The sequence below is a fragment of the Pongo pygmaeus genome, chromosome 19 (assembly GCF_028885625.2).
Source record: "Pongo pygmaeus isolate AG05252 chromosome 19, NHGRI_mPonPyg2-v2.0_pri, whole genome shotgun sequence".
NCBI classification, from domain to species: domain Eukaryota; kingdom Metazoa; phylum Chordata; class Mammalia; order Primates; family Hominidae; genus Pongo; species Pongo pygmaeus.
The window spans coordinates 53,284,409-53,305,275 of NC_072392.2; the positions used below are offsets into that span (position 1 = coordinate 53,284,409).

Below are 20,867 nucleotides of genomic sequence, written 5' to 3' on the forward strand. Positions count from 1 at the left end.
TGGCAAAACCCTGTCTCTACTAAAACAAAAATTTGCCGGGCGTGGTGGTGTGTGCCTGTAATCCCAGTTACTTGGGAGGCTGAGGCAGGAGAATTGTTTGAGCCTGGGAGGTGGAGGTTGCAGTGAGCCGAGATTGCACCGTTGCACTCCAGCCTGGGCAACAGAGCGAGACTCTACCTCGAAAAAAAAAAAAGAACTGATTTTAGTAGTGAAGTGAATAAAGTGATTTTACTGATTATATTTTTACTCTGTGCCATGGGTTATTTCTCTTTTTTTTTTGTTTGTTTGTTTGTTTTTTTGAGACAGAGTCTCTGTCGTCCAGGTTGGAGTGCAGTGGCGCGATCTCGGCTCACTGCAAGCTCCGCCTCCTGAGTTCATGCCATTCTCCTGCCTCAGCCTCCTTATTTTTTTATTTATTGTTGTTGTTGTTTTGTTTTTGTTTTTTTTTTTTTTTTTTTTGAGAGAAATCTCACTCTTGTCCCCCAGGCTGGAGTGTAATGGTGCAATCTTGGCTCACTGCGACCTCTGCCTCCTGGGTTTAAACGATTCTCCTGCCTCAGCTTCCCAAGTAGCTGGGATTACAGGCACCTGCCACCACACCTGGCTAAGTTTTGTATTTTTAGTAGAGACGGGGTTTCCCCATGTTGGCCAGGCTGGTCTCGAACTCCTGACCTCAGGTGATCCACCCGCCTCGGCCTCCTAAAGTGCTAGGATTACAGGCATGAGCCACCGTGACTGGCCCTTTTTTTTTTGAAACGGAGTCTCGCTCTGTCTCCCAGGCTGGAGTGCAGTGGCGCAACCTCGGCTCACTGCAACCTCCGCCTCCCAGATTCAAGAGATTCTCCTGCTTCAGCCTCCCGAGTAGCTTGGACTATAGGCGCGTGCCACCATGCTCGGCTAATTTTTTGTATTTTTGGTACAGATGGGATTTCTGTGTGTTAGCCAGGATGGTCTCGATCTCCTGACGTCAGGATCCACCTGCCTTGGCCTCCCAAAGTGCTGGCATTACAGGAGTGAGCCACCATGCCCAGCCTGGCCTTCTTTTTTTTTTTTTTGAGATGGAGTTTCGCTCTTGTCTCCCAGGCTGGAGTGCAGTGGTGCGATATCGGCTCACTGCAACCTCCGCTTCCCAGATTCAGGCAATTCTCCTGCCTCAGCCTCCCGAGTAGCTGGAATTATAGGCTCCCGCCACCACACCCAGCTAATTTTTTGTATTTTTAGTAGAGATGGGGTTTCACTATGTTGGCCAAACTGGTCTCAAACTCCTGACTTCATGATCTTCCCGCCTTGGCCTCCCAAAGTGCTGAGATGACAGGTGTGAGCCACTGCGCCCGGCCTCCGCTGGTTATTTTCAAGTTTGATAGAAGTTGAGGATTTAAATATTTACTAAAGGGCTCAGGGTAACTATATTTGTTACGTAAAATTTAAGTTAATTTTTGATTATTGTATGTAATTTGAATTAGCTCCTGTAATGGTGGGTTCAGAAAGTCTCATTTTATATCTTTGGTTTTTTGTTTTTTTGTTTTTTTGGTTTTTTTTGAGACAGAGTTTCACTCTTGTTGCCCAGGCTGGAGTGCAATGGCGCAATCTTGGCTCACTGCAACCTCCACCTCCCGGGTTCAAGGGAGTATCCTGTCTCAGCTTCCCAGGTAGCTGAGATTACAGGTGCCCACCACCACGCCTGGCTAATTTTTTGTATTTTTCATGAAGTCGGGGTTTTACCATTTTGGCCTGGCTGGTCTTGAACTCCTGACCTCAGGTGATCCACCCACCTTGGCCTCCTGAAGTGCTGGGATTACAGACCTGAGCCACAGCGCCCAGCTTTGGTGGTGGTCTTATTGAAGGGGAAACACTTTTGAAATCAATAGGATGAAGGTTTTTTAAAAACAATGAAGTCTCAAATCATTAGATTTTAAAGTGGGGTCTGGAGGTGGGAGACAGCTTATTTTTGCTGTGTAACATTTAGTACTTAACCATACATAATTATCAATGCAAGTTTTTTGTCCTAGGTGCAAGATTATATTTATTTGAGAGTATCAGGTGAACAAGTTTACATTTAAAGGTGAGAATTGTGTTAAGCATCTGGTATTGTCATTATAGTTTTAGTAAAACCATCAAGTTATCTGGATAGAGTTTGAAACTAAGCTCTTTGGTGGACTGCTACTGTTTATTAAGTAGGTATCACATTTCTATAGCAAGACATAGTTGAGTTTTGTAAATCTACTTGTATTTTGAAGGATTGAAGTGTGAAAATTATTTTTCTTTTGGCAATCTTTCTGAATAGAGAGCGTGCATGAGCAAGTTTGCATTGCAATTAATAGGTGAAAATTACTGAGCACCTAAGTAACTAAAAAGGAGGTGATGAATTAGGTTACAGAATTAGTTTTGTCCACCCTTTACCTGTCTACTCCATTATTTGATTTTTGCCAGCATTCAGCATGCTTTTTCTGTAAAGGACCAGTAAATAGTAATTATTTTAGGCTTTGGGGCCAGGATGCAAAATTGAGGATATTATGTAGGTACTTAATATTAAAAGAAAGAAAAAATTTACAGTTTTTTAAAATTTCAGTCCAAAATGTCAATCTGTAAATTTTTTGTTGATAAAAATACAACAATATAAGATAGAACATTTTGTAATACAGGCCTACTAATGAGAAACGAGAATTTTATTTTTGTGAGGGTAGGGGAGATAACACTTAGCTGAATTGGGGTTCAGAGTTAGTGTTTTCTATAATCAAATCAATTGCTAATGTTTATCTGTAAAAACCATTCTTTCCGGGCTGTACAAAAACGGGCGATAGGCCAGATTTGACCATGGTCCATAGTTTCCCCACCCTTGATTTATTCTATAAAACTAGTAGAATTTGACTAACTGTTTTGTTTCATCAAAGGTTTTTTTTTTTTTGAGACAGAGTCTTGCTCTGTCGTCTAGGCTGGAGTGCCGTGGCGCAATTTCGGCTCCCTGCAGTCTTCGCCTCCCAAGTTCAAGCAATTCTGCCTCAGCCTCCTGAGTAGCTGGGATTACAGGTGTGTGGTACTACGCCCAGCTAATTTTTGTATTTTTAGTAGAGACAGGGTTTTACCATGTTGGCCTGGCTGGTCTCAAACTCCTGACCTCATGATCCGCCTGCCTTGGCCTCCCAAAGTGCTGGGATTACAGTCATGAGCCACCGTGCCTGGCCATCAAAGCATTTTTAATATAGAAGGTCAGTTGAGTTGCTGCCTAGGATGCAACCTGATCTTAATTTACAAAATAATTAAATTATTATAAAATAAGTTTGCATTCATAGATTAAAAAGTACACATTTATTTTATTATTATTATTATTTTTTGAGATGGAGTTTCGCTCTCGTTGCCCAGGCTGGAGTGCAATGGTGCAATCTTGGCTCACTGCCACTTCCACCTCCTGGGTTCAAGTGATTCTCCTGCCTCAGCCTACCGAGTAGCTGGGATTACAGGCATGCGCCACCATGCCTGGCTAATTTTGTATTTTTAGGAGAGAGAGGGTTTCTTCATGTTGGTCAGGCTGGTCTCGAACTCCCGACCTCAGGTGATCTGCCCACCTCGGACTCCCAAAATGCTGGGATTACAGGTGTGAACCACCGCGTCCTGCTAAAAAGTACACATTTAAAATCTAAGTTCCATTTTCCCGTCATGTTTATTAATTTGTCCCATTGCAGGATATGTTTCTGTTGTCTGCATGGGTAGAGATAATTTTAAAAGCTTGGTTAAGTAAAAACTGATTTTCTTAATTATTGCCCTTTAGGTTAAAAAAAAAAAAAAGTCTTTGGGGAATTTTTAAGCAATCTGCCAGCCAAGAAACAAATTTAAGTCCCACCTAGTTTAGTTCCTACAGAAATGGGTAGGAATAGGCTAGGCATGGTGTTTCAGACCTGTAATTTCAGTATTTTGGGAGACTGAGTTGGGAGGATTGCTTGTGTAACATTTAGTACTTAACCATACATAATTATGAATGCAAGTTTTTTGTCCTAGGTGCGAGATTATATTTATTTGAGCATATCAAGTGAACAAGTTTACATTTAAAGGCGAGAGTTATAGGGTCAGCCCTGGCAACATGGTGAGGCCCTATATCTACAAAAAATTAAAACAATTAGCTGGGCGTGGTGGCTCATGACTGTAGTCCCAAATACTCAGGAGGCTGAGGCAGGAGGGTCACTTGAGCCCAGAAGTTCGAAGGTTGCTATGAATGTGCCGGTGCACTCTAGCCTGGGCAGTAGAGGGAGACTGTGTCTCAAAAAAAAAAAAAAAAAAAGTATGGGAATCGTTTAATCATCTTGTTAGATGCCTGATCTTATTACTTATTAGGACTAGTTATTAAGAAATTAAAGCACAACTCGTTTGCTGTTGTCTTCAGTGTAGTTGACGACTTTGGAAGGTGGCAGATTTGGCCCAGTGATTGTCGTCTTTTCTCAAAATGTTTTCAGAACTCCTTTTTTGCTATTACAACAACATAATATCCATTGTTGGAATAAGCATATCACTCCCTTTAAAGTCATACTCTCAGTTGTGATATTAATTCTGGTATATTTATTAAAGTCAGCTTGTGCTTTACTCTTTCTAGAAGTATTCAACTTGTATAGGCTAACACTGCCCCAACAAAGTAGAAATAATAGGTCACGAGAAGGGCATCTTTTATTGAATCCATCTTGCTAGATTTTGTGTAAGCTGTTTCTGAAGTCTCCCAAGAAAATTTTCTGAAATTTCTTGAATTTTTAAATATTCTCCTTTTCGATGACCTTTTGATAATTATTTCCTTCTTTAAATCTGACCTACAATAACATTACCTTTCTAAAGAACAGAAATACTTGGTGTTGGGGGAGGAGCGGCTTTTATATAGTTGCTTATAAGGTTTGTTTTGTTTTTTTCCTAAGGAAGGCTGGGTTGCTTTTGTGATCTTATCTGTTTCAAATGGTTAATATTCAATTCTGTTCACTTCTCCTGTATACAGCTTCATAAAGGTAGACGAGATGAACCTTAGAACGTACAGTCTTTTTCTGCAGACAGAATTTCTTAATCATTACATAAACATTATTCTGAAAAGTTTCCAGTAATTTCTTGGCCCTCCTCAATAGTAACTTTCAGTATTTATACTGAATAGCTCTTTGCAACTAGCCTAAAAGAGTCCTTTATTTTTGTTCTTTTTTCTCTCTTATCTGTGGAGATTGAAAATATATTGCCATCCTTCAGAAAGCACTTCTTACTATACTCTATTGGATGAAACTTTAATATTGAAGTTTTCAGTAACTCTAAAGGTAAAGAGAGCAGCTTTTTTTCCCTTAAGATCTTCGCTATGGAGGCTCTTCTCATTCACTTGAAATATAGATTGTATCAATTCTGCTGTAATATCAGTAGTTTACTATAATACATTTACATTAACGTTTCTCTACTGATAATTTTTACAGTAGTTGAATACAATAAATAGCTCTTTTTTGGCCAGACGTGGTGGCTCACACCTTTAATCCTAGCAGTTTGGGAGACAGGGGTGGATAGATCACCTGAGGTCAGGAGTTCAAGACCAGCCTGACCAACATGGTGAAACCCTGTCTCTACTAAAAATGCAAAAATTAGCCGGGCGTGGTGGTGCACACCTGTAATCCCAGCTACGCGGGAGGCTGAGGCAGGAGAATTGCCTGAACCCAGGAGGTGGAGGTTGCAGTGAGCCGAGATCACGTCATTGTACTCCAGCCTGGGCAACAAGAGTGACACTCCCATCTCAAAAACAAAACAAACAACCAAAAAAAAAAAACACAAACAAGAAAAGCTCTTTTTGAGGAATGAGATCATTTGTAATTTTTGGTGTCTGCATTCAAGCATTATAAAGTAATAAATTGATGTGGAATACATGTGGCTTTTCAGGTCCTAAAGAGGAAGGGACTATGTGAGTATAAAGAGAAACATTTTTTCTAATTAAATTATGTATGGGTATAGATTTTTAGACTCTATCTCTAGAACATGTCATAGACCACCTTAAGAACTAAGATGAGGCTTGTTTTACAATCCATTCATTCTTTAATTGCTTTGAGAAGTTATACTTAAGTTTCTATTTTTGGGGAAATAGCTTTTTTCTCTTAAACTTGTCAAGTTAAAAGCTAATAGTTTTATTACGATTTGATGGATCATTCCCTAACTTCAAAATTTTTTCATGATGTCAACAACCATCTCTTTAATATGACATCATTGAGCTTTAGGCTTTGCTGATAATCTTTGAGGATACCTTATGAACTTCAAATACATTTTATAGAATATTTCTTTTTTTATGTGATGGTGCTAGTACATATTTGTTGTGTCGCTTAGTAGACGTATTAAGTGTTTCAGAATACACATAATTTATATTTGTTTGGCTTAATTCAACAGATACTTGAATACCTACCAAGTATAAGGCACTATGCCAGCACTGCATAGCTTTCCTTGAAGAAGAGCAATTACTGCCCTTCAGGAGTGTATAATCTAGTAGGAGAAATAAAATATTTACATGAGTTTTACATGTAGGAAACTGAATGAAAACTAAGTGTCAAAATAAATATAAACCCAGTACCATGGGTAAGGAGAAATCACTGGTTTGGGAATAATTGGGTAAAAGGTTTAATGAAAACAAGTTAGCGTTTTAGATGGGGCTTGAAGGCTTGTGTGCTGTGTTATACACCGTCTCCATAGTATTCATTGTTATGGCTAATCATCCATAATTTATCTTACTAAAAATAATCAAAATCTGATTTCCATCTTGCCTGTTAGAGTGACAATAAAGTATAATTTGTTTCTTTTTTCCAGTTGAGAAGTGATTATTTTGTTTATCTCTTTCTTCCAGGAAAACATTTAAAGTTGATGATATGTTATCAAAAGTAGAGAAAATGAAAAGAGAGCAAGAATCTCATAGGTAAGATAACCTATCAGTTTACATTAAGTGATATACTTTAGGAAAGAGGAAAAATTACAGTGATAATTTTCCTAGTGATCACCTTGATATAAGGAGTTAGAAGGAATCTTAGAGGTCAGTCAGTTTGGTCCAAACTCACACACAAGTCAGAAATTAATTTCTGTAGCATTACTGCAGGGAATACTTAAGCTGTGGCTTGAATACCTCCAGTGTAGTTGTATTTATTATTGTTTGTCTTTATTACCAGTTTCTTCCATTTTGAGCGAAACCTCTGACTTCAGCTGTTGGTCTTAACTCTACCACCTCATTTAAAGAGGGATACTCACATTTATAGTATATGTGCTAGGTACCGTGGCAGGGACTTCACAATATCACGTATCTTGTAAGTTATTCTCAAATATGAGAGGGGTTCTCTTTTTTCCATCTTTTTCTTCTCATTTAAATCTGTCAGGCAACATATTCATAACTTTTATTTCATATTTGAAATATGTTTCTCACGTAGTTTCAGAAACGTGAACATTTGGACAGAATCTACTTATTGTACGTTATCAAATATATACCTAGAACGAATCCCTAAATATTCTGACTAGTCTAATATCTGTCTACTCTAGATAGTATGCTTCTATTTATTTTTTGATATTTTTGATAGAAAATTGAATAGTCTAAAGAGAAACAGCAGCTTGGGTGGTGTTTGTTCATTCATTAACTACCTTTAGAGAGAATGCAGAACTAAAAATATTAGATTCTTGAAAAAATAGAGTTGGAAAATTTGTCACAATGCATTTTTCTTTTCCTTCTAGTTTTAAATCACAGCTTACGAATTTAGATAGGATATACACTTAATGATGCATCATTTATGCATCTCATTGTTTTCCCATTGTTCTGTTGACTGGTAAAAGACTTCCTTTTTTTCAGTTTGGCTTCCTTATATTTAAAGTTTGGCTTTGGAATTAAGTGATTTTTTTTACTTGGATTGTAAAATGATATTTTTTATTTTATATCCTGCAATCTTGTGGGGTTGAAGTATAATTTATATTTCCATGTCTAGGCAATCCTGACTTGTAAATAAACTGTGATAGTCCATTCTAGAAGCTGAGATCCTGAATTGTTACCTGTTATATCTGTTAATGCCCGGGGAGGACCCTATAAGATAGAACTGAGAATATTCCCAGTGCACACACATTTTTCTTTACTGGAATTTATATTCCAGATTCTTGTCTGGTCATCCACCCTAGACAGAGCTCTTGGGATCCTCAGGGCCTTTTTTACTTAAAATACAGACTGTAGTAAGATCCTGGTCTGACCTCCCTGCTGCTTTTCTCCTGCCACATTAAAAGTTTGCCCTATAGTCATTTCAGGGTTCAAGTGAGAAGGAAGCATGAACCAACAACAAGAACACTTGACTCTTTTCTTCATCTTCCTCATCAAGGTTTACCTTCACTACTAAACCCTATTACTATCTCATTGTGACACTGGGTTTGAAATTACAGAGCTTCCCTAAGTAAGAGTGTGTGGGAGATACATACTGTTCAATTCTCTCTGAACAATTGTTTCCCCAGTAATTTTGTTCCTTTTCACCCGGTGGGTTCAATAGCAACTCAAAGATTAAAATCAGAGGGTTACATGAATTCCTGCTCGTAGTTTTGGAAGAGAATTTTTTCAGTCTTTAGGGTCTAGCTAGGACCAGTGAGTTGGCCATTTAAGCCTCTCAAGATTCTTATGAATGTCTCAGTATTGCTCCCAGAGGCACTAAAGATGAATTAAGAAAGTGTATCATTTTAAGTTTACTGCTAAGACCCTACATTATTAACTTTCTTTAATCTATTTCTTTTTTTTGAGATGGAGTCGTGCAGTGGTGCTATTTCAGCTCACTGCAACTGCCACCTCCTGGATTCAAGCAATTATCCTGCCTCAGCCTCCCAATTACCTAGGATTACAGGCGCCTGCCACCACACCCAGCCTTTTTTTTTTTTTTTTTTTTTTTTTTTTTTTTTTTGAGACCAAGTCTCCTCCTTGCTGAGGCTGGAGTGCAGTGGCGCGATCTTGGCTCTACAGCCTCCACCTCCCGGGCTCAAGCGATTCACCTGTCTCAGCCTCCTGAATAGGTGGGAATACAGACGTGCACCACCACACCCAGCTAATTTTGTATTTTTAGTAGAAACAGAGTTTCACCATGTTGGCCAGGCTGGTCTTGAACTCCTGACCTCAAGTGATCCACCTGCCTTGGCCTCCCGAAGTGCTGGGATTACAGGTGTGAGCCACCAAGCCTGGCCAATTTTTGTATTTATTTATTTATTTATTTTGAAATGGAGGTTTGCTCTTGTTGAGCAGGCTGGAGTGCAATGGCGTGATCTCCGTTCACTGCAGCCTCTGCCTCCCACGTTCTCCTGCCTCAGTCTCCCAAGTAGCAGGGATTACAGGTGCCCGCCATCACACCCAGCTAATTTTTTCTTGAACTCCTGACCTCAGGTGATCTGCCCCACCTCAGCCTCCCAAAGTGCTGGAATTACAGGTGTGAGTCACTGCGCCCAGCCTCCTTTAATCTATTTCTTATTTCAAATTAAGGTAATCTTATTTTTCTCCTAAACCTATCACACAGGATTGTAAGAAGGACCCTAAACACCAGTATATGATGCCAGCAGTATAAATATTTGCTTCTAAAATCTATTGTCAAAGATAACACAGGCCGGGCATAGTGGCTCACACCTATAATCCCAGCATTTTGGTGGCTGAGGTGGGTGGATCACTTGAGGCTAGGAATTTGAGACTGCCCTGGCCAACAGGGGAAAACCCTTTCTCTACAAAAAACACAAAATTCAGCCAGGCGAGGTGGTGTACACCTGTAATTCCAGCTACTTGGGTGACTGAGGCAGGAGAGTCCCTTGAACCCGGGAGGCAGAGGTTGCAGTGAGCTAAGATTGTGCTACTGCACTCCAGCCTGGGCAAGATGTGACTCTGTCTCAAAAAAAGAAAAAAGATGATAAATCTTTGTTGTTCCATAACATTAGTTAGTAGAAGTTAATATCTTAAGTCATACACAAAAGTATCTCTCCTCCATTTATATTCTTTTTTTTTTTTTTTTTTTGAGACGGAGTCTCGCTCTGTTACCCAGACTGGAGTGCAGTGACGCGATCTCGGCTCACTGCAGGCTCTGCCCCCCGGGGTTCATGCCATTCTCCTGCCTCAGCCTCCCGAGTAGCTGGGACTACAGGCGCCCACCACCTTGCCTGGCTAATTTTTTGTATTTTTAGTAGAGACGGGGTTTCACCGTGTTAGCCAGGATGGTCTCGATCTCCTGACCTCGTGATCCACCCATCTCGGCCTCCCAAAGTGCTGGGATTACAGGTGTAAGCCACCGTGCCCAGCCTTTTTTTTTTTTTTTTTTTTTTGAGACAGAGTCTCACACTGTTGCTCAGGCTGGAGTATAGTGGTGCGATCTTGGCTTACTGCAACCTCCATCCCCCAGGTTCAAGAGATTCTCCTGCCGCAGCCTCCCTGGTAGCTGGGATTACATGCATGCCCTACCACGTCTGACTAATTTTTGTATTTTTAGTAGAGACAGGGTTTCACCATGTTGGCCAGGCTGGTGTCAAACTCCTGACCTCAAGTGATCCTTCCACCTTGGCCTCTCAAAGTGTTGCAATTACAGGCGTGAGCCACTGTGCCCAGCCTTCTTTTTCTAAGAGACAGAGTCTTGCTCTGTTGCCCAGGCTGGAGCACAAGTGGCTGCTCACTGCAGCCCCTAACTCCTGGCCTCAAACCATCCTCCTATCTTAGCCTCTTGAATAGCTGGGACTACAGGTGCATACCACCATGCCTGGCTAATTTTTAAATTTTCATAGAGGCAGGTTCTTGCTATGTTGCCCAGGCTGGTCTCAAACTTCTGGCCTCAAGTGATCCTTTCAGATTGGCTTCCCAAAGTTCTGGGATTACAGGTGTGAGCCACCACGCCTGGCCTTTATTTTCTTTACAGAAGGTCTGATATGATGCCTTACATCCTTTCCAGCTCTTGTTTCTGGTACTCCAGTTTTGAATTTTTCATGGATTTTGACCAGGCACTAAGGCTGATTAGAATAAGTCTCTTGCCTTTGTGTGGTTGTATATGCTAGCAGGATTCTAGGGATTCTTATGCTGTCCTACCAGTTTTGGAATTATCTTTTTTTTGTTGCTGTTTTTTTGAGATGGAATGTAGCTTTGTCGCTCAGGCTGGAGTGCAGTAGCATGATCTCGGCTTACTGCAACCTCCTCTTCCCGGGTTCAAGCAGTTTTCATGCCTCAGCCTCCTGAGTAGCTGGGATTACAGGCATCCGCCACCACGCCCAGCTACTTTTTGTATTTTTAGTAGAGACAGGGTTTTACCATGTTGGTCAGGCTGGTCTTGAACTCCTGACCTCAAGTGATCCGCCTTCCGTGGCCTCCCGAAGTGCTGGGATTACAGGCGTGTGCCACCGTGCCTGTCCCCAATGTTGGAATTCTCTGGTAACAACTCTTGAGTGCTGAGTGCATCTCCATGGACTAAAATGCATCATGAAAAGATTTTTAAATCTGAGTTGCTTCCAAGTGTTTACCAGGGCCAAACGAAGCAAAATGTCACTTCTCTCTTGCCCTTATTCCTCTTCTATTCCTGGTCTTCTGTTAGTAGCTGGAGAAAAATCCCCTCAAAGGATACCCGAATTAGAACTTTTATTAGGGTTATTTTCAAGCATATATTTTTATTTTTTGAGACAAAGTCTTGCTCTGTCACCCAGGCAGGAATACAGTGGCATGATCTTGGCTCACTGCAACCTCCGCCTCCCAGATTCAAGCAGTTCTCGAGCCTCAGCCTCCCCAGTAGCTGGGATTACAGGCACCTGCCACCACACCTGGCTAATTTTTTTTTTTTTTTTTTTTTTTTTTTTCCAGTAGAGACAGGGTTTCACCTATTGGCCAGGCTGGTCTCAAACTCCTGACCTCAGGTGATGCACCTGCCTCGACCTCCCAAATTGCTGGGATTACAGGTGTGAGCCACCATGCCTGGCCTTATTTTTATTTTTTGAGACAAGGTCTTGCTTTGTCACCGAGGCTGGAGTATAGTGGCACAATGATAGGTCACTGATGGATTGAACTCGTGGACTAAAGGGATCCTCCTGCCTCAGCCTCCTGAGTAGCTGGGACTACGGGCATGTACTGTCGCACCTCACTAATTTTTTGAATTTTTGTAGAGTCAGGGTCTCACCATCTTGCCCAGGCCAGTTTTGAACTCCTATCCTCAAGTGATCCTCCCACCTCGACATCCTGAAGTGCTGAGATTACAGGAATGAGCCCCCATGCCCAGCCTCAAATTTTTTTTTTTTTTTTTTTTTTTTTGAGACTGAGTCTCGCCCTGTTGCCAGGCTGGAGTGCAGTGGCACGATCTCAGCTCACTGCAACCTCTAACTCCTTGGTTCAAGCAATTCTCCTGCCTCAGCCTCCCGAGTAGCTGGGATTATAGGCACGCGGTACCACGCCCAGCTAATTTTTGTATTTTTAGTAGAGAAGGGGTTTCACCATGTTGGCCAGGATGGTCTCGATCTCCTGACCTTGTGATCCACCCACCTCAGCCTCCCAAAGTGCTGGGATTACAGGTGTGAGCCACCGTGCCCAGCTCATTTTTATTTTTAGTAGGTTGATAAATCAATGTGCCTTTTTTGACTATGTATTTATTTATTTATTTTTGAGACGGAGTCTTGCTTTGTTGCCCAGGCAAGAGTGCAGTGGTGCCATCTTGGCTCACTGCAACCTCCGCCTCCTGAGTTCAAGCTGTTCTCCTGCCTCAGCCTCCTGAGTAGTTGGGATTATAGGCACACACCACCACACCCGGTTAATTTTTGTATTTTTGGTAGAGACGGGGTTTCACCATGTTGGTCAGGCTGGTCTCGAACTCCTGACCTCGTGTTCTGCCCACCTCAGCCTCCCAAAGTGCTGGGATTACAGGCGTGAGCTACCGCGCCCAGCCCCTTTTGTACTTTTTGTAGAGATGAGGTTTCACCATATTGCCCAGTGTGACCTCGAACTACTGAGTTCAAGTGATCTGCCCACTTTGTCCTCCTAAAGTGTTAGGATTACAGGCGTGAGCCACTGCATCCGACCTATTAAATTATTTTTAAGAGAACTATTGTATTAATGATTTTTTCCTACTTTTCTATTTTGTACATTTAGCTGCATTTTAAAATCTTTAGGCTGGCCAGGCATGGTGACTCACGCCTGTATCCCAGCACTTTGGGAGGTCAAGGCAGGCGGTTCACTTGAGGTGAAGAGTTCGAGAGCAGCTTGACCACCGTGGTGAAACCCCATCTCTACTAAAAATACAAAAAATTAGGCCAGGTGCAGTGGCTCACGCCTGTAATCCCAGCACTGTGGGAGGTCAAGGCAGGCGGATCATGAGGTCAAGAGATTGAGAGTATCCTGGCCAACATGGTGAAACCCCGTCTCTAGTAAAAATACAAAAATTAGCTGGGTGTGGTGGCACGTGCCTGTATTTCTAGCTACTCGGGAGGCTGAGGCAGGAGAATTGCCTAAACCTGGGAGGCGGAGGTTGCAGTGAGCCGAGATTACACCGCTGCACTCCAGCCTGGCTACGGAGTGAAACTCTTGTCTCAAAAATAAATAAATAAATAAAAAATTAGCTGGGCATGGCGGTGTACACCTGTAATTTCATCTACTCGGGAGGCTGAGGCAGGAGAATTGCTTGAACCCAGGAGGCGGAGGTTGCAGTGAGCAGATATCGCACCACTGCACTCCAGCCTGGGTGACAGAGGGAGACTCCGTCTCAAAATAAATAAATAAATAAAATCTGTAGACTACCTCTTAGGTTGGTTGTGTGTTTTTCCCACCATTAATAAGATCTGATGTTTTCCCTTTCTTGTTTTTTTTTTAATACATTTTGCCTTGACTATAAGCTTTGAAGTTGTTTTCAAATTGTCATCTTTTCAGTCTTGAGTTTTTGTTCTTTTTTCAGAACCTGGCTATACATTTCTTTTTGCATACTTACTCTTGAAGGTGCCTCATCAGTTGCCGCTTGAGCGTATCTGATTCTTAAAAATTTGAATATTCAAGAACAAATTGTAAAAATATTCCTTGTATAATTTTTGGTTTTGTAGTAATTCCTTTGTTTTCTTCACAGTACTTCTGCAGAGTGATCCATTTATAATTAATAGACACACACACATCATCCACTATTCAGCTTTATCTTCTCATTACAAAGTGCGTCTAACCCCTATATTTTGAGATCCTGGATTTCAGAATATTGGACTTGATGTAGACACGAGTTTTTCAGCTTTACATATCATAGGATAAAATGTATATGACAAAAGTTGAATAGCTAACATCTAACTATAGAAACCAAGTAGATTATCAGACTTGTCCTATTTTGAGGTAACACTGCCATGCCCTTAAAATGAACCCTTATTCCTGCCGCTAGCAGATTCATGTATATAAATTAAAGGCACTAATCTTGGTCTCCTCTTGTCATAAAAACTACTTCCTCTGTGGGATCTGGCTGTTCTTAAAATGGGAGGCTCTTCCTTGAATTAGATTTCAAAGTGTTAGTCTCTTATGAATTAGCTTAGCATCATTTTCTGTAGACTGTATCAGAACTGTCAGATGTTTGTGCTTGGAATGCTGAAATTTGCGTCTCAAAATTTCAAATTCTCTACCTGATTTCTTGTTATCATGTGTCTTACTTCCTGAGAAGATACAGGGAGCACATCACATAGATGAACTAAGTTTCTTATATCTTATTCTGGTCATCTAAACTAGATTTTTTTGTGGCCTAAAACCAAATAGTCCTGACCAACCTTACATGTTTCTTTTCCTCCCGTTCATCTAGTCCAGCCTAATCAATTAAGATGTGGACAAAGTAGCTGCAAGAGAGGGGAGAGGGAAGGGAGAGAAAACTTTGCCCTTTTCCTTGGAACAAACTACCTATGGGAGGGATCCTTGGTACACTTTATTCTAGGTACATATCAGAGTGTTTACTTTTTTTTTTTTTGAGACGGCGTCTCGCTCTGTTGCCCAGGTTGGAGTGCAGTGACGCAATCTCGGCTCACTGCAACCTCCGCCTCCCAGGTTTAAGCGATTCTCCTGCCTCAGCCTCCTGAGTAGCTGGGATTACAGATGCCTGCCACCACGGCCAGCTAATTTTTGTGTTTTTAGTAGAGACGAGGTTTCACCACGTTAGTCAGGCTGGTCTCGAACTCCTGACCTTGTGATCTGCCCGCTTCGGCCTCCCAAAGTGCTGGGATTACAGGCGTGAGCCACTGTGCCCAGCCAGAGTGTTTACTTTTAGGTGAGGAAGGGGAAATCATGCATAGCAAGTCACATTCCCAATGTCACCTTTATTTATTATTTATTTATTTATTTTTGAGACTTGCTCTGTCACCTAGGCTGGAGTGCAGTGGTGTGATCTTGGCTCACTGCAATGTCCGCCTCCCAGGTTCAAGCTATTCTTCTGCTTCAGCCTCCTGAGTAACCGGGATTACACGCAGGTGTCACCACGCCCAGCTAATTTTTTGTATTTTTAGTAGAGACAAGGTTTCACCATGTTGGCCAGGCTGGTCTCCAACTCCTGACCTCAAGTGGTTCCCCCTGCCTCCTTCCCAAAGTGCTGGGATTATAGGTGTGAAGTCACCGTGCCTGGCCCCAATGTTCCTTTTAAAATTGGTTAATTGAAATTTAGAATTCTTTCTTAAAGTCTGGGTATGGTGGCTCACACCTGTAATCCTAGCACGTTGGGAGGCCGAGGCAGGTGGATTTCCTGAGCTCAGGAGTTTGAGACCAGCCTGGGCAATACGACGAAACCGCTCTCCACTAAAAAATACAAAAAATTAACTGGGCATGGCAGCATGTGTCTGACTCCCAGCTATTCAGGAGGCTGAGACAGGAGAATGGCTTGAACCCTGGGAGGCAGAAGTTACAGTGAGCTGAGATCACGCCATTGAACTCCAGCCTGGGTGACAGAGCGAGACTCCAGCTCAAAAAAAAAAAAAAAATTCTTTCTCACAACGAAACACTAGTATAATAATGGCTGGTTGGCTGGGCACAGTACTCATACCTGTAATCTCAGCACTGGGAGGCCGAGGCGGGTGGATCACCTGAGGTCAGGAGTTCTAGAACAGCCTGGTCAACGTGGTGAAACCTCATCTCTACCAAAAATAGGAAAATTAACCTGGCATGGTGGCGGGCACCTGTAATCCCTGCTACCCAGAGACTGAGGCAGGAGAATCACTTGAACCCAGGTGGGAGGTTGCGGTGAGCTGAGATCATGCCACTGCACTCCAGCCTGGGCTACAGTGACACTCCATCTCAAAGAAAAACAAAACAAAACAAAGCTGGTTATACAGGCTATCCTATGTAAGGTATAATGTACCATTTAAACTGTCTCAAATCACCTGTGGCGAAAGATCATTTTGTTTATTTGTTAATTTTCAGTGTGTTGTTAGTAGTAGTCTCAATTTCTTGAGTTGTTATAGAATGGTAAGATTTTTCCTAATGACCTCAGTTTGTAGACAACATTTTAAGTAACACTGATTTAAAATATTCTCTGGGGTAAATAAATGTAAGATCTTTCTGGCATTTCAGAGTTGGAGCTTACCCTCACACTTCTCAGAAAAATAATGTAAATAATACTAATAGTACTGCAATGTAATGGGCCATCATTCCTGACCTTTAAATTTGTATTACTCTAGGAGGACATTATCTTATGAAAAAAATTTGTTGGGTCACTTTCTGTAAGACACTGCTAGATGCTAGGGACACTAATAAAATGATGTATATGGAAAAATAGTGGTAAATAAGAGTGCTTGTAAAGGGATAAAGTGGTCATTTAGCTCTTGATTGATTGGGTTTAGGGTCTTTGTAGAAGAGAGAGAATTTTGCTGGATACTTTATTACTTTCTGCAAGCCTGACTGGGCACAGTGGCTCATGCCTATAATCGCAGCACTTGGGGAGGCTGAGGTGGGATGATCACTTGTGCCCAGGAGTTCATTACCAGCCTGGGCAACATAGCGAGACCCTGTCTCTAAAAGAAAAAAAAAATAATAGAATTAAAACCTTAAACAGGCCAGTCGCAATGGCTCACACCTGTAATCCCAGCACTTTGGGAGGCTGAGGCAGGTGGATCTCTTGATCTCAGGAGTTTGAGACCAGCCTGGGCAACATGGCAAAACCCTGACTCCACAAACATGCAAAAATTAGCCAGGCGTGATGGTGCATGCCTGTAGTCTCAGCTACTCTTGGAGGCTGAGGTGGGAGGATCGTTTGAGCCTGGAAGTTGGAGGTTGCAGTGAGCCTAGATTGTGCCACTGTACACCAGTCTGGGTGACACAACGAGACCCTGTCTGAAAGCAAAAAACAAAATCTTAAGCCTCACACTGTGAGACAAAATATCCTCATTTTATAGATAACAGACCACAGCGAATAAGTGGCACCAGAATTCAAACTTGGATTTTCTGACTCTCTAAATTCGATTCTATTTTCATATGTAAGGCTTTCGTAGAACAAGAAATGAGAACCATTTCAGCAGTTAGACAAAAGATTTGGTAGTTGGGGTCTCAGTAGATGTGGAGAAAGGAATGATAGATAAAAAGAGTCTTATGAAAGTTAATCTGGACTTAGTATGTAGGTTTAATTGAAGCAACAAAGTAGGATAGATTTGTTGTGACTGGTGGATTGTCTTCTAATGTGAGAATTGTAGAATATTCCTCTTTCACTTATGTTTTGGGTTTTAGCTAATTCTGCTATGTAAGGTAGTATTTATGGAACTTTTCCTAGGATAATGCTGTCTTTTTAGTAAAATAGCATGTAGAAATTATCTGATTTATGTAAAAATGTTTATAATATATGAGTTGTTTATACAGAATACGTTTTTAAGGCTCCTATTGTACACGATTTTTTGTTTGTTTGTTTGTTTGAGACAGTCTCGCTCTGTCACCCAGGCTGGAGTGCAGTGGCACAATCTTGGCTCACTGCAGCCTCCACCTCCTGGGTTCAAGTGATTCTCCTGCCTCAGCCTCCTGAATAGCTGGGACTACAGGCGCATGCCACAACGCCTGGCTAATTTTGTATTTTTAGTAGAGATTGGGTTTCACGGTGTTAGCCGGGATGGTTCTTGATCTCCTGACCTCGTGATCCACCCGCTTCATCTCCCATCCCACCTTATCTCCTGTCCCGCCTCATCTCCCGTCCCGCCTCATCTCCCAAAGTGCTAGGATTACAGGCATGAGCCACCATGCCCAGCTGATACTTAAGTTGTGGTGGTGGTGGTTCTTAGGGGTTTTTTTGTCTTTTTGTGTTTTGTTTTTTGTTTTTTGAGACGGAGTCTCACTCTGTCGCCCATGCTGGAGTGCAGTGGCGCGATCTTGGTCACTGCCACCTCCGCCCTCCGAGTTCAAGTGATTCCTCCGCCCTTTGAGTTCAAGCGATTCTCCTGCCTCAGCCTCCCGAGTAGCTGGGATTACAGGTGCCTGCCACCGCGCCCGGCATTTTTCTTTTGTATTTTTAGTAGAGACGGGGTTTCACCATCTTGGCCAGGCTGGTCTTGAACTCCTGATCTCATGATCCACCGGCCTCGGCCTCCCAAAGTGCTGGGATTACAGGCGTGAGCCACCGCGCCCGGCCATTCTTAGTTTTTAACTTTATATTTTTGCTTTCTCCCATCCAAGTACCGACCCTGCTTAGCTTTCGAGATTTGGTGCGTTCAGGGTGATATGGCCATAGGCACCGGCCCTATGTTTTCTAACTCTGCTTGGACCCTTATAGTTCTACTCTTCGTAATAATTTTGTCCTCTACTGATAGCATACTTTTTTGTTGTTTGTTTTTTGTTTTTTGTTTTTTTGAGGCGGAGTCTTGCTCTGTTGCCCAGGCTGGAATGCAGTGATGCAGTCTCGGCTCACTGCAACCTCTGCCTCCTGGGCTCAAGTGATTCTCCTGCCTCAGCCTCTCGAGTAGCTGGGACTACAGGCACACGCCACCGTGCCTGGCTAATATTTGTATTTTTAGTAGAGATTGGGTTTCACCGTGTTAGCCAGGATGGTCTCCATCTTCTGATCTCTTGATCCTCCTGTCTTGGCCTCCCAAAATGCTGGGATTACAGTTGTGAGCCACTGCACCCAGCCCCTAGCATACTTTCTGTACTACTGTTCTAGAAATGCCCTTCAAAATGCCAACTCTGTAGGTGTTTTTTTTTTGAGACGGAGTCTCCCCCTGTCGCCCAGGCTGGAGCGCAATGGCTCAATCTCGGCTCACTGTAACCTCTGCCTCCTAGGTTCAAGCGATTCTCCTGCCTCAGCCTCCTGAGTAGCTGAGACTACAGCCATGTGCCACCATATCCAGCTAATTTTTGTATTTTTAGTAGAGACGGGGTTTCACCATATTGGCCAGGCTGGTCTCGAACTCCTGACCTGGTGATCCACTGCGCCCGGCCCACACTGTAGTTTTTTTAGCAGACAGTTTCATGGCCTACTTCACTAAGTAGATGGAGATATCCCCCCATCTTCCATGGAAATGTCTTTCTTTCCTGCATCTTATTTCTCTATCTTAGAAAAAGAGGAATCCAGTCGGGCTCGGTGGTTCACACCTATAATCCCAGCTACTTGGGAGGCTGAGGCAGGAGAATCGCTTGAACTCAGGAGGCGGAGGTTGCAGTGAGCCAAGATTGCGCCATTGCACTCCAACCTGGGTGAAAAGAGCGAAACTTCATCTCAAAAAAAAGAAAAAGAAGAGTCCTGGTCAAATTTACAGGGCTGACCTCTTCATAATATGTCCTTATTTCCAGTCATTACTTGCTCCTTAGTACTCTTTTGCCACAATGTCTTTCTGTAACTGTTCCCATCTGACTATAAAAATGCCTAGATTGTCACCATCATTTAAAAATATATATATATATATATATATGCCCTTTACTAGTCCTTAGTGCCCAGCATCTATTTCATTAGTAAATGCCTTATGTGAGGGATCAGTACTACTTTCCTTTGCCCACCATCTGCTCTGTATAGCCCTCCATAATCTGGTGTCTGTACATGTCACACTATGGAAACTATGCTCAGGAAAGTTATGAATGTCTCCTGATAAACAACTGTATTCTGTTTTGCAGTTTAAAGGTACTTCAAAAGCTTATTGATGCTTCTGTTTATTTTATCCCATCCTTATAGTTTTTTTCTATTGTTAATAGATGTTTGTGAAAATAGAAGGAGCACTAGTTCTAGTTCATGCTTTCTTTTGCTTTTCCGTAGCTTCTAAAACTAACAGTGAAAATGATATATTGAAACCGTAAATTATAGCTCTATACCAGATTTGTAATTGTGTATTTCATTGCTATTTGAAGTATAAAGTAATGGTTCTGTATCATTTATTGGGAAGGTTGAATTTCCATAGCTTCAAAATATTCAAATTTTTTTGCATGGATGTAGCTACCCTTTTCAAAATTTCCTTTGGATGAAGTCATTGACTAAAGCGTCATTAAAACAAAACAAAAAATTCCAAAAACCCTCCAAAATTCCTTTTTAAAGATAGGACGGCATACTTGCTGTCATTTTATAGGTAGAACACTAAAACACAGTAAATTACCTGGCCTCCAACTTGGTAGTCTGATTTTTTCTGCCTTGCTCTGGTGTTTTTGTGGTTTTGTTCTTACTTTTTGTGAGTTGTGAGGGGTTTTTTGTTGTTTATTTTTTGTTAGGTGTATAGACACACTTTTGGATGTCATATTTAACAGGGAAAGCAGAGTCATGGGCCTGAATAACAATTGAGTACAAATATTTATAAATTAGTTGAAGTAACTTTGATTTCAATGTTATACTTTAAAGTCTAGGTTATTTTACTACTGAGCATTAAAATGATAAAATATTTCCTTTTTTTTTTTTTTTAGCTTGTCAGCTCATTTGCAGCTTACGTTTACTGGTCTCTTCCACAAAAATGGTATGTACTTAAAAGTAAATAAAGTGGCATTTTAATAG

At 41.7% G+C, this 20,867-nt stretch overlaps 1 pseudogene; it reads left to right on the forward strand.

The window, feature by feature from the left end:
- Positions 1-20,867, forward strand: part of LOC129017573 (polycomb protein SUZ12-like) — a 46,767-nt pseudogene that overhangs the window by 3,707 nt on the left and 22,193 nt on the right.